Source organism: Henckelia pumila, chromosome 3 (assembly GCF_033568475.1).
Source record: "Henckelia pumila isolate YLH828 chromosome 3, ASM3356847v2, whole genome shotgun sequence".
NCBI lineage: Eukaryota > Viridiplantae > Streptophyta > Magnoliopsida > Lamiales > Gesneriaceae > Henckelia > Henckelia pumila.
The window spans coordinates 195,271,301-195,284,571 of NC_133122.1; the positions used below are offsets into that span (position 1 = coordinate 195,271,301).

Sequence of the window (13,271 nt, forward strand, 5' to 3'; positions counted from 1 at the left end):
GCATTATTGGTTCTTCTAATTTTAATAAAGCACTTTGTGATTTAGGAGCTAGCATTAACTTAATGTCTTTGCCTGTTTTCAGGAGCTTAGGACTTGGTGAGGTGAAGCCCGCAACAATCATGTTGCAACTAGCTGACAGATCTATCACATATCCGCTTGGAATCAATGAGTATGTTCTGGTAAAAATAGATAAATTTATTTTTCCTGCGAATTTTGTTGTGCTAGATATGGAGGAAGATGGAAATATGCCGTTGATTTTGGGGAGACCGTTCTTGGCTACTGCTGCGCCAAGATTGATGTAAATAAAGTAGAGCTGTCGATGGGAGTTGAAGGGGAGAAGGTAATTTTTAATGTATTTTAAGGACGCAAGAAATCCATCCATGGAGAGGGTGTGTATGATTTAGCAAGAAAAAATGATGGAAAGTTGTCGTAAAGTTGAGAGTGATGTAGAAGTACGAAGGGAGAATGATCCGCCGGTGGCCAAGAAGAAGAATAAAAAGAAAGCAAAGTTTAAGAAGATCGTTGAGTATGTTTGGAGGGTGAAGGAAAAAGGAAAATCCTCCAACAAAGAGTAACCGGGTTAGAACCGATGACAGTCGGGCTATGGACTATAAATTAAGTGCTTCTTGGGAGGCAACCCAAGTTATTATTTTTTTATTTATTTATTTCTTTAGTTGTTTCGTTTTTATTTTATCTTTTGTGCATGTAGAAACTAAACATCAATAATAATTTTGAGTTGTGTAGGTGAAAAAAGTTGAAGCGGTGAGAGTTTAAGAGATACCCCTGAAGAAGAGCATTGAGTGATTAAGATGGTGTCGAGTACTGACGCACGGTGCCCAAGGTACGTGTCTTTTTTTTAATTTAATCTTGTACATTGAGGACAATGCACATTTTAAGTTTGGGGGTGTTTCAAAATTTTGAAAATTTTGAAAATTTTTAATGAGTTAGTTTGAGTTGAATACATGATGTGTAATTGTGTTGGCCTATGATGAAATTAATTTTGTGTTAAAAATTTCAGTGTTAGCTAAATTTAATCTTGAGTTCTCACAAAATTGCACGAATGCCTTGATTGTTGATACTCAAGAGATTAGAGAAGCTTTGTGATTTTGTGAGTGAATTGGATGATTTGATTCTTAACTTTGGTGATTTATACTTGAAACCGAGGTAGACTTCTATGAGATAGAAATGATTTAGGCAATAATTTAAGAACAACTCCATCCGGGTCATTGATGAGGAATTGAAATCCTAATTCCCTTGTCCTTGGCTAAGTATGTGGAATAAATGGGGTTGCAAATTTAGAAAAATTGAAAAAATTTATATTTTTGAAAAAAATTTACAATTCCATCCGGGCATGAAAAGGGATTAAAATCCTAATCACCAATCCATGGCTAAGTAGACGGAAAAAATGGGGTTGATGCTCTATCCGGGCTATAGACGAGAGGATTGAAATTCAAATCCTATCTTTAGTTATAGCTAAGTCTGCGGGTAAATTATTGGTGCTAAATAAAATAAAATTGGGTGCAAAATCCGGTGATTTTATGAACAAACGATGATATACATGAAAATTCCTTTTGATCTTAGCGAGTAGAAGTTGAACTTGGTGGAGAGTGTTTTGAAACCAGAGAGCGGAGTTGGTAATTCTATGAAACAAACTTGTTGCATTAGTGTATCGAAAGCGAGGAGGATAGACAAAATTGGTAAATCACACACACATGAGAAATCTTGAGAAAATTATACTACATGTTTATTGAATCTTGAAATGTAAGAATTCGGAGGCCAATTATATTGCTCGTTATTGTTTTGCTCGGGACTAGCAAAAGTCAAAGTTTGGGGTAATTTGATAAGTGCATTTTATGCACTTAATTTATATATGATTTGACTTGACTTTTGTGTTGTATCAAGTATATATTATGCGTGTTAGTTGTTGTTTTTGTGAGATGCAAGGATTGGAGAAAAAGTAGCGAGAAAAAGCGGATGAACGAATTTTGGAGCAAAAACTTCAGAAAATTACTGGATATTATTGAGACATCTAAATCCAATCCCCACCGTTCATAATATATTTTAAGATGTTTTGTAGCTGTCAAAATTTCCGCTTGATCCGACGGTTAGATTGCGAGATATGATTTTTTGAAAATTGTCGCGAGTTGAAGAATTGCACATGCGAGAGGCATGCACGCCCGTGCTGTCCTGGACGTGAAAAAAAGTTCAAATTCAAAGCTCATGCGCGCCCGCTCCTTTCTACTGCGTGCCCGCGCCGTCGCGGAAGTCAGAATTTTGTGTTTTTCGGGAAAGAAACTTGTGGACTTTCGTGAGCTTTTATTTATTGGATTTGAAGCACATATAAAAAGGATTCTTTTGCACACGAGAGAGGGAAGCAGCCGCACAACACAAGAGAAATCAAGAGAGCTTAAACGTGAGATTTGGAGGAGAAAATTTGATGAAAACGTGAAGAACATCAATCAACAAAGACGAAGATCGATCGACCGGATTTGGAAGACCGACTACGGATTTGTTTTCTTTCTTTTTTATAAGAGTCATTTTTCCATGTTTTATTGTTTGTTTTATTAGTGTTTTGCATTCGTTCTTTGTCGTCTTGTTAATGTTTTTCTAATTTTGTTTGCATTTAGTGTAGTTTTATGTGTTTTGTTTACTCCTATTGATTTATGGTTAAATTGGCAGGAAAGAGAAAAAAATCATAATTTCGGGCTTCACAAGGGGGTGCGCTCGGTTTGCTGAAAAGAGCAGACCGAGCGCTGGCATTACTTTTCCAAGCAGAGAGTTGGAGGATTTTGAGCGCTCGGTCTGCCGAAAAGAGCAGAACGAGCACTGGAATCATTTAGACGGGCAGAAGGTTAAAGAATTTAGGGCGCTCGATCGATAAAAATCAGCAGACCGAGCGCCCGCGTGAGATTTTGGAAATTCTTATTTCGGGAGATTTTTATGGAAAGGACTCTGAGGGAAATATATATAGAAAATTTTCAGATGTTTTTAGGGTTGGAAAAACGCAGCAAATCAAGGGGAGACGGCTCGGAAGATCGAAAGTTTCTTCTTCTCGTTGGGAGTTCTTCTTATTCGCGATTTCTGAAATTTTATGTTAAAAACTTTATTATTTTGAATTTTATTATGAGTTGTAGTAGCTAAACTTTATTTTGTTGGAATTTAGGGAATCCTAACCCCGCAACATGTTTTTGTGATTGAATCTTTGGACGAATTGATTGAGTTTTTATGCGAGTATTTGATTTTATCATGGTTTATTATTCTATGTTGAGGAGTAGCTAACTTTAATATATATTCGTAGATTGTGAATTGCTGTCGAGAGATATATTCATGATTAGGACGAGTGATAAAATCCATGGACTTAAAATATGCATAGAGATATGATATTTAGTACATGTTGATAACCATAGACCACCAGGTTGAAAGTTGTAGAAATTCAATGAACGCAAAGCAATCAGTAATGATAAATAATCAAAGATATTTGATTGTTTCATTAACTTGAATTAGATTGACATCAAGTCGAGAGAGAGTGTCAATATTTAAGGAGTTCTTGTCAAATTTATGAGTGTAAAGTAATTTCAATCATCCAAATTCAATTTGGGGGAAGGTGAACCGAGATTCCAACAAAATTTCCTCATATTATATTTTTCTGCGCTAAGCATTGCTGTGGTTTATTTTATTTTCATTTAAGTATTTTTAAATTGAATTCTTTACTTTATAATTTTAGAATAATCAGAAAATCAAATTTTCGTTACTTTGGGGTATAGAAATTAAATAATTGAATTATTGTGACGTAGTCCCTGAGGACGATACTCGTAGTTAGTACATTTTTCTATAACTTGAGTCGTGCACTTGCGATAATATTGAGCATAAAAGAGAGATAATTATACTTAATATAAGTGTTAGTATTTGCCCGATCAAGTTTTTGGTGCCATTGTCAGGGACTATTGATTACTTAGATTTTTCTTATTTAATTTTCTCAACTTCAATTTTAATCACTATTTTCATCTGTGAACTGCAGGATTCTCTTGCAGTGCATTCAACATTCACCCGAAGGAGAACTCGTGCCTTTTGATCCTGAAATTGAAAGAACCTTTCGTAGAAGAAGAAGGCAACAAAAAGAAGCAATGGCAGACCAAGAACGGCTATGTGGATTTGGAGAAGATGAGAATAATGCACCACCTATCTACATATCCATGATGGATAGCGCTTTGCCATCAATCGAAAATGCCAGACCAAGCATCATCAGGCTAACCATAGCAGCAAACCTGTTTGAAATTAAGCCTGCTATCATTCAAATGGTGCAAAACACAGTCCAGTTTGGTGGGATGACAATCGATGACCCATATGCTCACCTGAAAAATTTTCTAGAAATCTGTGACACTTTTAAGATGCAGAGAGTTTTTGATGACGCTATTCGTTTGTGTTTATTCCCTTTTTTTTTAAGAGATAAAGTTAAAGCATGTCTAACAAATCTACCTGCAGATTCCATCACTACTTGGGATGATCTCACAAAGGCATTCTTGACAAAATATTTTCCACCGTCCAAATCAATGAAACTCAGAGCTGACATTACAACATTTGCTCAAGGCGAACAGGAAACACTCTATGAAGCATGGGAGCGTTATAAAGATCTACTGAGGAGATGCCCACATCACCAACTACCAGACGGTCTTGTGGTACAAAATTTTTATTATGGTCTTCCTCACTCGAATAGCACCATGTTAGATGCATCTGCAGGTGGAAATTTGTTACGAAAATCACCAGAGGACGGATATGAGTGAATTGAGGAGATGGCATCCGGTAGCTATCATCCTCAATCTGAGAGGAACGCAGCCAGGAGACCTGCAGGAATGCATCAAGTTGATGTATTCACCTCAGTAGCAGCTCAGCTTGAAGTCATGAATAAGAGGATTGAAGAGCTAACTCTAGGGAAGTCTGTGATGCGTATTCAAGAAGTGTGGTGTGAGAAATGTGGTGCTGAACACTTCACAAAAGAATGTCAGACAGACAATCCTTCATATCAGCCAAAGGGAGGAATGGTGAACCATGTGGGAAATCAGAACCGCCCTAGGAATGATCCATTCTCGAACACATATAATCCAAGGTGGAAACAACATCCGAACGTTTCGTGGGGAGGACAGAATAATAGGTCATATGGGAATCAGAAGTATGGAAGACAGCCTCAAGAATAGAAATCAAGCATGGAACAGATGATGCAGAAGTTCATATCATCCACTGAGACCCGAATGCAGAATCAGGATGCATCGATTAAGAACTTGGAAAATTAAATAGGGCAGTTAGCTAAAGCATTGTCCAGCAGAAAGATGGGTACTTTGCCAAGTGACACGGAAAAAAAATCCAAAAGAGCAGGTCAAAGCAGTTGAATTGAGAAGTGGGAAGATAATTGAGGGTGAGAAACAAGGCGAGAAAGAATCAAAACCAGCTACACCAAGGAAAACTGCAGGTAAGTCTTCTGATTCTACACAACCACCCACATCACAGTCAAATATTGTTATTCCACCACCTTTTCCTGCAGCTCTCAAGAAGGCCAAGCTAGATTCTCAATTTGCAAAATTCCTAGAAGTATTCAAGAAATTGAATATCAACATCCCCTTTCGCGGATGCATTGATGCAAATGCCCAGTTACGCGAAATTCTTGAAGGAAATTCTTTCCAACAAGAGAAAATTGGAGGATCATGTAATGATCAGTCTAACAGAAAATTGTTCTGCGCTAGTCCAGAATAAAATTCCACCGAAGCAAAAAGATCCAGGGAGTTTCTCTATCCCTTGTGTTATTAAGGATGTGCAATTTCATAAGGCTTTGTGTGATTTGGGTGCGAGTATAAACTTAATGTCATATTCTATCTTCAGGAAACTGAGCTTGGGAGAGCCGAAATCCACCAAGATGTCATTGCAATTGGCGGACAGGTCTATCAAATATCCAAGGGGGATAATAGAAGATGTGTTGGTGAAAGTCGACAAATTCATCTTCCCGGTGGATTTTGTGGTGCTTGATATGGAGGAAGATTTGGACATGCCACTTATTCTGGGAAGACCTTTCCTGGCAACAGGGAAAGCACTAATCGATGTCCAAAAGGGAGAGCTACATCTGAGAGTGGGAGAGGATAAAATCTCCTTTGATGTGTTTAATGCACTTAAATTTTCACAAAATAATGAATAGTGTTTTCAGATTGATGTTGTGGACTCACTTTTATATGATTATGTGCAGGATACATTTCAGGAACCATTAGAAGCTACACTTTTATCGACTCCCCGTGATGACTTAATCAATGTAGAGATAGAAAAGATGACGGCGTACTTGAATGATAACCAGTCATGGCGAAAATGTGGAAAGCTCAGACTCAAAGATCTTGGTGACCGAAAGGATTTAGTCCTCCAGAAACCGAGCCTTGAAGAACCACCAACTGTGGAATTGAAACCATTACCTACCCATCTCAAATATGTATTTTTAGGTGAGAATGAAAATTTACCTGTCATAATTTCTTCTTCTTTGACAGGTGAGATGGAGACCAGACTGTTGGATGTTCTCAAAAGTCATAAGAGTGTGTTTGCTTGGAAGGTCGCAGATATAAAAGGCATTAATCCATCTATCTGCATGCACAAGATATTAATGGAAGAGAATATCAACCCCATGGTCCAACCACAGAGGAGATTTAATCACAAGATTCAAGAAGTAGTAAAGGCTGAAACGATAAAACTTCTGGATGCAGGTATCATTTATCCCATTTCTGATAGTGCATGGGTGAGTCCGGTTCAATGTGTACCGAAAAAAGGGGGAATAACTGTCATTAATAATGAACAAAATGAGTTGATACCTACTAGGACATTTACAGGGTGGCATGTGTGTATAGACTATAGAAAATTGAATGACGCAACTCGTAAAGACCATTTTCCCGTTCGCTTCATTGACCAAATGCTAGAAAGGCTTGCCCCGTATGAGTTTTATTGCTTTTTAGATGGGTATTCAGGATACAATCAAATTGCGATTGCACCTGAAGATCAAGATAAAACAACTTTCACTTGCCCATATGGTACGTTTGCCTATAGACGCATGCCTTTTGGTCTTTGCAATGCTCCTGCGACTTTTCAGAGATGCATGACTACTATATTTCATGATATGATCGAAAATTTTCTAGAAATATTCATGGATGATTTTTCCATTTTTGGTCAATCTTTTGATGCATGTCTGAATAATCTTAACATCGTTTTGATGAGATGTGAGGTAACAAACTTGGTACTCAACTGGAAAAAGTGTCACTTCATGGTGATCGAAGGTATTGTATTAGGACACCGCATATCGGAGCAGGCAATCGAGGTGGACAGGGCCAAGGTGCAAGTCATTCAGAATCTACCTCCACCGACGACGATCAAGGGAGTCAAAAGTTTTCTAGGCCAAGCCGGTTTTTATCGGCGGTTTATTAAAGATTTTTCGAAAATTGCAAAACCTCTGTCTTCGTTATTGATGAAAGATACACCTTTTAATTTTGATTCCACTTGTTTGCAGGCGTTTGAATTTTTGAGAGAAATATTGGTGACTGCACCAGTGCTGACTTTACCGGATTGGGATCTTCCATTTGAGGTAATGTGTGACGCCAGTGACTCGGCTGTCGGAGCTGTACTTTGCCAGAGGATAGACAAGGTATTTTGTACTATTTACTATGCTAGAAAAACCTTGAATAAGGCTCAATTGAATTATGATACCACTGAAAAGGAGTTGCTAGCTGTAGTTTTTGCACTGGACAAGTTTCATTCATACCTTGTACTTTCGAAAATCACAATATACACTGATCACTCTGCAATTAAACACCTTTTGGCTAAGAAAGATGCAAAACCTAGGTTGATTAGGTAGATTCTACTCTTACAAGAATTTGACTTAGAGATAAAAGATAAAAAAAAAAAAAAAAGAGTAGAAAATGTTGTTGCTGATCACCTATCTAGACTAGAATGTATTCCTGATTGTGCACAGAATGATACTGAGGACATAGATGATTGGTTTCCTGATGAAAAGTTGTTTGTCATAGAACACTCGTCGTGGTATGCTAATTTTGCAAATTACTTGGTCACGAGCACACTCCCACATAACTTGTCTTTTCATCAAAAGAAAAAGTTTTTGTCCGATGTGAAGCATTATTTTTGGGAAGTACCTTTCTTGTTTAAAATATTTGTTGACTTTATGATCGAGAGATGTGTTGCGGAAGGAGAGATTAAAAGCATCCTCAGTCATTGTCATGACCGTGAGGTAGGTGGCCATGCTGGGCCCATAAAGATGGCAGCTAAGGTACTTGAATATGGGTTTTATTGGCCAAATCTTTTTAAAGATGCACGTGCTTATGTCATTGAATGTGATAGATGTCAGTCATGAATTGCCTTTGAATAATATTATTGAGTGTGAGATATTTGATGTGTGGAGAATCGACTTTATGGGACCATTTCCAAACTCTTTTACAAAAAAATACATTTTGATCGTCGTCGATTATGTTTCTAAATGGGTAGAGGCTGAAGCTTTGGCAACTAATGATGCACAGGTGCTCCTAAAATTTTTGAAGAAAAATATTTTTAACCGGTTTGGTACACCCCATGAAATTATTAGTGATGGTGGCACCCACTTTTGTAATAATCTCTTTGAAAAACTTTTGAAGAAATATGGTGTCAAGCACAAAGTTTCTACAGCTTATCATCCCCAAACGAGTGGCCAAGTAGAAGTGTCCAATCTAGAAATTAAGCAAATTTTAGAAAAAAGTGTGAGTACTAATAGGAAGGATTGGGCACTTCGACTTGATGATGCATTATGGGCCTATAGGACTGCTTTTAAAACGCCTATAGGCACCTCCCCTTATAGACTGTTGTTTGGAAAAGCATGTCATTTTCCAGTTGAATTAGAGCATAGAGCATATTGGACTATCAAAGCATTTAAATTTTGAATTTGCTGCTGCAGGTGAGAAGAGATTGCTTGAGCTAAACCAATTGGAGGAATTCCGAGATCAAGCATATGATATGGCGGTATCGTACAAAGAGAGGACCAATAGAATACATGAAAAACGCATTCGTCATAGAGAATTTAAGGAAGGGGAAGCGGTTCTTCTGTTTAACTCCAGGTTGCGACTCTTTCCTAAAAATTTGAAGTCTCAGTGGTCCGGCCCTTACAAAATCACAAAGGTGTATCCATCGGGGGCTATTGAAATAAAGGATGCAAGAAACGAGTCTTTCACGGTCAATGCTCAGAGGCTGAAACACTATGTAGGGGTGATGTCGACTTAATGTCAATCATCACCACACTGACTGACCAAGACTAGTTTGGGGAGGAGAACAGTCGAGCTCTAGATTCTAAATTGAGAACTACTCTTTTCACTCTCTTTTGCTTTAATTTAATCTTTTTTGCTTTAAACACTTTAATTTCCTGTTCGTTTGAGTTTTTAGAATTTTCTATGTTCGTTTGATTTTCGTTTACTTTTTTTAAAAAAAAAGCTTAATATTTGAAAATTATGATTTTGGGTCTATATTTTCATATGAAATAATTACATACATACCCCTGTCAAATCTCAAAATTCCTAAAAACTCATTATAAAAAATGAACTATTCATTAACTCCTTGTGTTTTCAAATCTTGAGCACATATATCCTCATGTTTTCAAGTTTGAGCGTATCCCCTTATCCATACGTATTTTGCAGGCGTTTATGTCCAAAATTTGAAACACAAGGACTTAACAGATGTAGAGGGCTTTTAGCGCTATCAAAATTTTAGTTTCAATTTCGTCTTGCGTGTTTCGATTTTTGGCAATTTTAATTATTTTTCATCGAAAATTTTAATGCAATACAATAAACGTAAACACTACAAAAGTATCACATCGAAAAAAAGACTCTAAAATAGTAAAAAAAAAATACAACAAACTTTGAAATTTGATAACACAGAGTATCGAAATTAAAAATAAAGAAACTTATAGAATCAAAAAGGCAATTTTTCCCAAAATAAATGTCAAAATGTAATCCATGCACATTTATCTAAATAAATTTAAGATTCAAACATAAAACCTCGTCAAATATTAGAAATTTACAATATTTAACAAAATAAAACAAATGAATATTATTTGAAATTTTAATTTTTACTTATTTTACTTTTATTTTAAAGGTGAATAAATTTAAATTTATTATTTGTCTAATGTTATATCTAATACATTTTCACGTGTCTAATGTGCGAGACACGTGTTAATTGATATTCTAAATATCATTCTACATTTATAAATTTAATCATATACTATTAGAATATAAATGCAATCAATGAATAAAGTATTTTTATATAACTTTTTTGTTATTAAAAATACATTGTGTTAATTCGCATCTTATTTAATTATAAAACTTCACCTTCAGTGAATTGGTTTGAATTATTTCTATAAATTTAAGAAAACAAAATTTAAAACACGTGAGCATCAAAGTGGTTTTTCCTATAAAAAAAAATGTATAATAGAAAAATAAAATTTGGTTACAACATACTTATAAGAAAATTTGAAAACAACGATATGTCAAAATTGAATAAAAATTTGATAATAAAAATAAATTATAGAAATAACATTTTATCGTACATAATTCTTAGTAAAATCTAAAACAATTAAAATAAAAATGATTAGATGTTGAAAAAATATATATATTCATTAAAATTATTAAAGATAATAAATATTTATTTTATTAATTTAGTATTATTTCGATTAACATAAAAATGATTAGATGTTGGAAAATATAATAAAAAATTTCTATTTATTAAAATTATTAAAGATAATAAATATTTATTTTATTAGATTGTGTATTATTTCAATATCTAAAACAATTAATATAATAAATGTTTTCGCTCTAAATTTTCTATTTTGTCCTTATATTGTGTATTATTTCGATTCATTGTATATATGAAGATTTTCTACAAAATGCTTTAAAAATATAGAAATATATATATATATATATATATATATATATATATATGTGTGTGTGTGTGTGTGTGTGTGTGTGTGTGTGTGTTTGACAAATAAACAATATTTTCACTGAAATTATTAAAATAAAATCATGTATATTAAATAATATATTACCTTACCTATCTAAAAGTATGAATAAAATGATAAAGTTTTATCATTGTGAAATAACTTTGCCATTTTATTTACACTATAAGTAAGGTCATATAAAAATATATAGAGATATAAAAGTTTAAAAAAACAACATTTTAGCTAAGGCATAAAAGTAAATAAATATTTATATTATATTATATGTAAATATTAATATCCATAAATACATTATACACCTTCATTAAATTGCAACTAATACGTCCATTAATACCATTACATTCATTTTTTAATTATTATTTTCTGAAAAGAGCCATTTTTTTCATTTTTCACAATTTGTTTTTATTTATTTTATACCTTATGTAATGTTAGTCAATATAAAAATATATAAGAATAAACTAAATTTTAGTTTATGGCTTAATTAAGTTGCAGTTAATCAAATAGATAAATAAATTTTGAAAAGAACAAAGAAAAAAACTAAAATTTACGGTATTAATATAAAAAGTTCGAATTAAAAAAAAATATAAGAATATAAATCTTGAAAAGAAAAAAACTAAAATTTACGGTAATAATATTAAAATTTAGAGTTAAAAACATATATTTACGAAACTAGTGTAGGAGTATAAATTAAATCTATTTTTTTTATTAAAAAAAAACCCAAAGGGCTGAGGCTTGAAGCCCCAACCAATTTTATAAAAAACGGAAAAGATAGAGGAGAGGGGGACCAAGCCAAGACCTCTCAAATTTATTTACATAACTCAAACTTGCAATTTAGAACTGACTCGCATATAAAAAAATCCAGCTTTATCTAGTCTACAAATTCCTTTCAATCGGCACTGAATATCCTGTGGCAGGAGCGTCCTCGAGCCCATAGAGATTCCCATATACACTAGTTCATCAGCAGCTGCATTAGCCTCTCGAAACGCATGACATTTCCGAATATCGAAAGTTTTCAAACATTTCTGGATTGATGTCAAAGAATTCCGAAGCTCCCACTGTACAATGTCTGAATTGATCATTGAAATCGCCACCTTGGAGTCAACTTCTAGCCATAATGGAAAAAGGTTATAAAGTTTACAAATATCCAGCCCTCTATGGATCGCAATCAATTCTGCATTTGTATTAGAGCCAAAACCAATGTGATCATGAAAAGCCACAATAGGTTCCCCACAGTGATTTCGAACTAATATCCCAATGCAGGAGAGATCTCCAAACATCAAGATCATTAAAGGCGACCAAAGATTGCCATCATCGTCAAAATATGGACCAATAACTGGTGTAACATGAATTTCGCTCGCGAGAACGATCAAGATTCGTCGCAAACATGTCGGATATATATATTTCATATTAGATAGACCAGAGTATGATGCAAATGTATCTTTTGGCTCGTCCCCTTTATAGATCACGCGGCTCACGCCTTCTTTGAGCGCGAAAATCAAATACTCCCAACCCCCAAGAAATGGATTTGGAGTTGGGTCAAACCAGATCGAGAAAATAATATTATTTTAGACAGATTATTACTTCGTCGAATATTAACTAGTTAATATTAGATCGGGTATGTGATAGGCTATGTAGCACGGGTACTCCTATATTTTTTTTTGAAGTATCGGGTATGAGTACGGGTATGATACGCAGATACACGTGTCGAATATGGCAAAATTCGTGTCGTTGACTTTTTAAAGTTTGACCGGTTGAATACATTTTGGGTACGACGAGGACGCGTTTTCCGGATACGTGGGTTAAATTGCAAATAATTTAAAATTTCAAGGGTTAATTAAAAAATAATAAATTGCAGAGGACTCTGTAATAAATAGATTAAAAATGAATTGGGCCTAAAAAATCTCTCAAATCCATTTTTTCTTTCTTCTGTCTTCTCGATCCCCATTCTCTTATGTTTATCTGATCTCATGTGCAATCATCACCAACGTCAACACCACTCTTTGAAGATTGCTGCCGGCCGCGGCCGTCGGCAGCCCTCCTTTAAATCTATATATTATCTATTATCTATTATCTATTACTCTTATAAATATATGAGTTCCAATTGTGAATTCTCTAATTTGCCCTTCTTTATCTTACATACTATTAATTAAATATTTTTGTCATTTCCAATATTTTTTTAGGTTTTTCATTTCATTTTCTAAATTAGTCAAGAGTAATTAATTTTTGTCCATTTATTTATTCAAGATATATTAATTGTTAATATTTAATT

General features: G+C 34.4%; 1 non-coding gene and 1 pseudogene across 1 annotated transcript; one reads left to right on the forward strand and one right to left on the reverse strand.

Annotated features, from left to right (window-relative positions):
• Positions 1-4,553: 4,553 nt before the first annotated feature.
• LOC140894037 (small nucleolar RNA R71) lies at positions 4,554-4,660 on the reverse strand. The gene has a single exon (XR_012153591.1). It is a non-coding gene; the product is annotated as a small nucleolar RNA R71 (small nucleolar RNA).
• Positions 4,661-4,790: 130 nt separating this feature from the next.
• On the forward strand, positions 4,791-9,279 carry LOC140890281 (uncharacterized; annotated as a pseudogene).
• Positions 9,280-13,271: the final 3,992 nt, after the last annotated feature.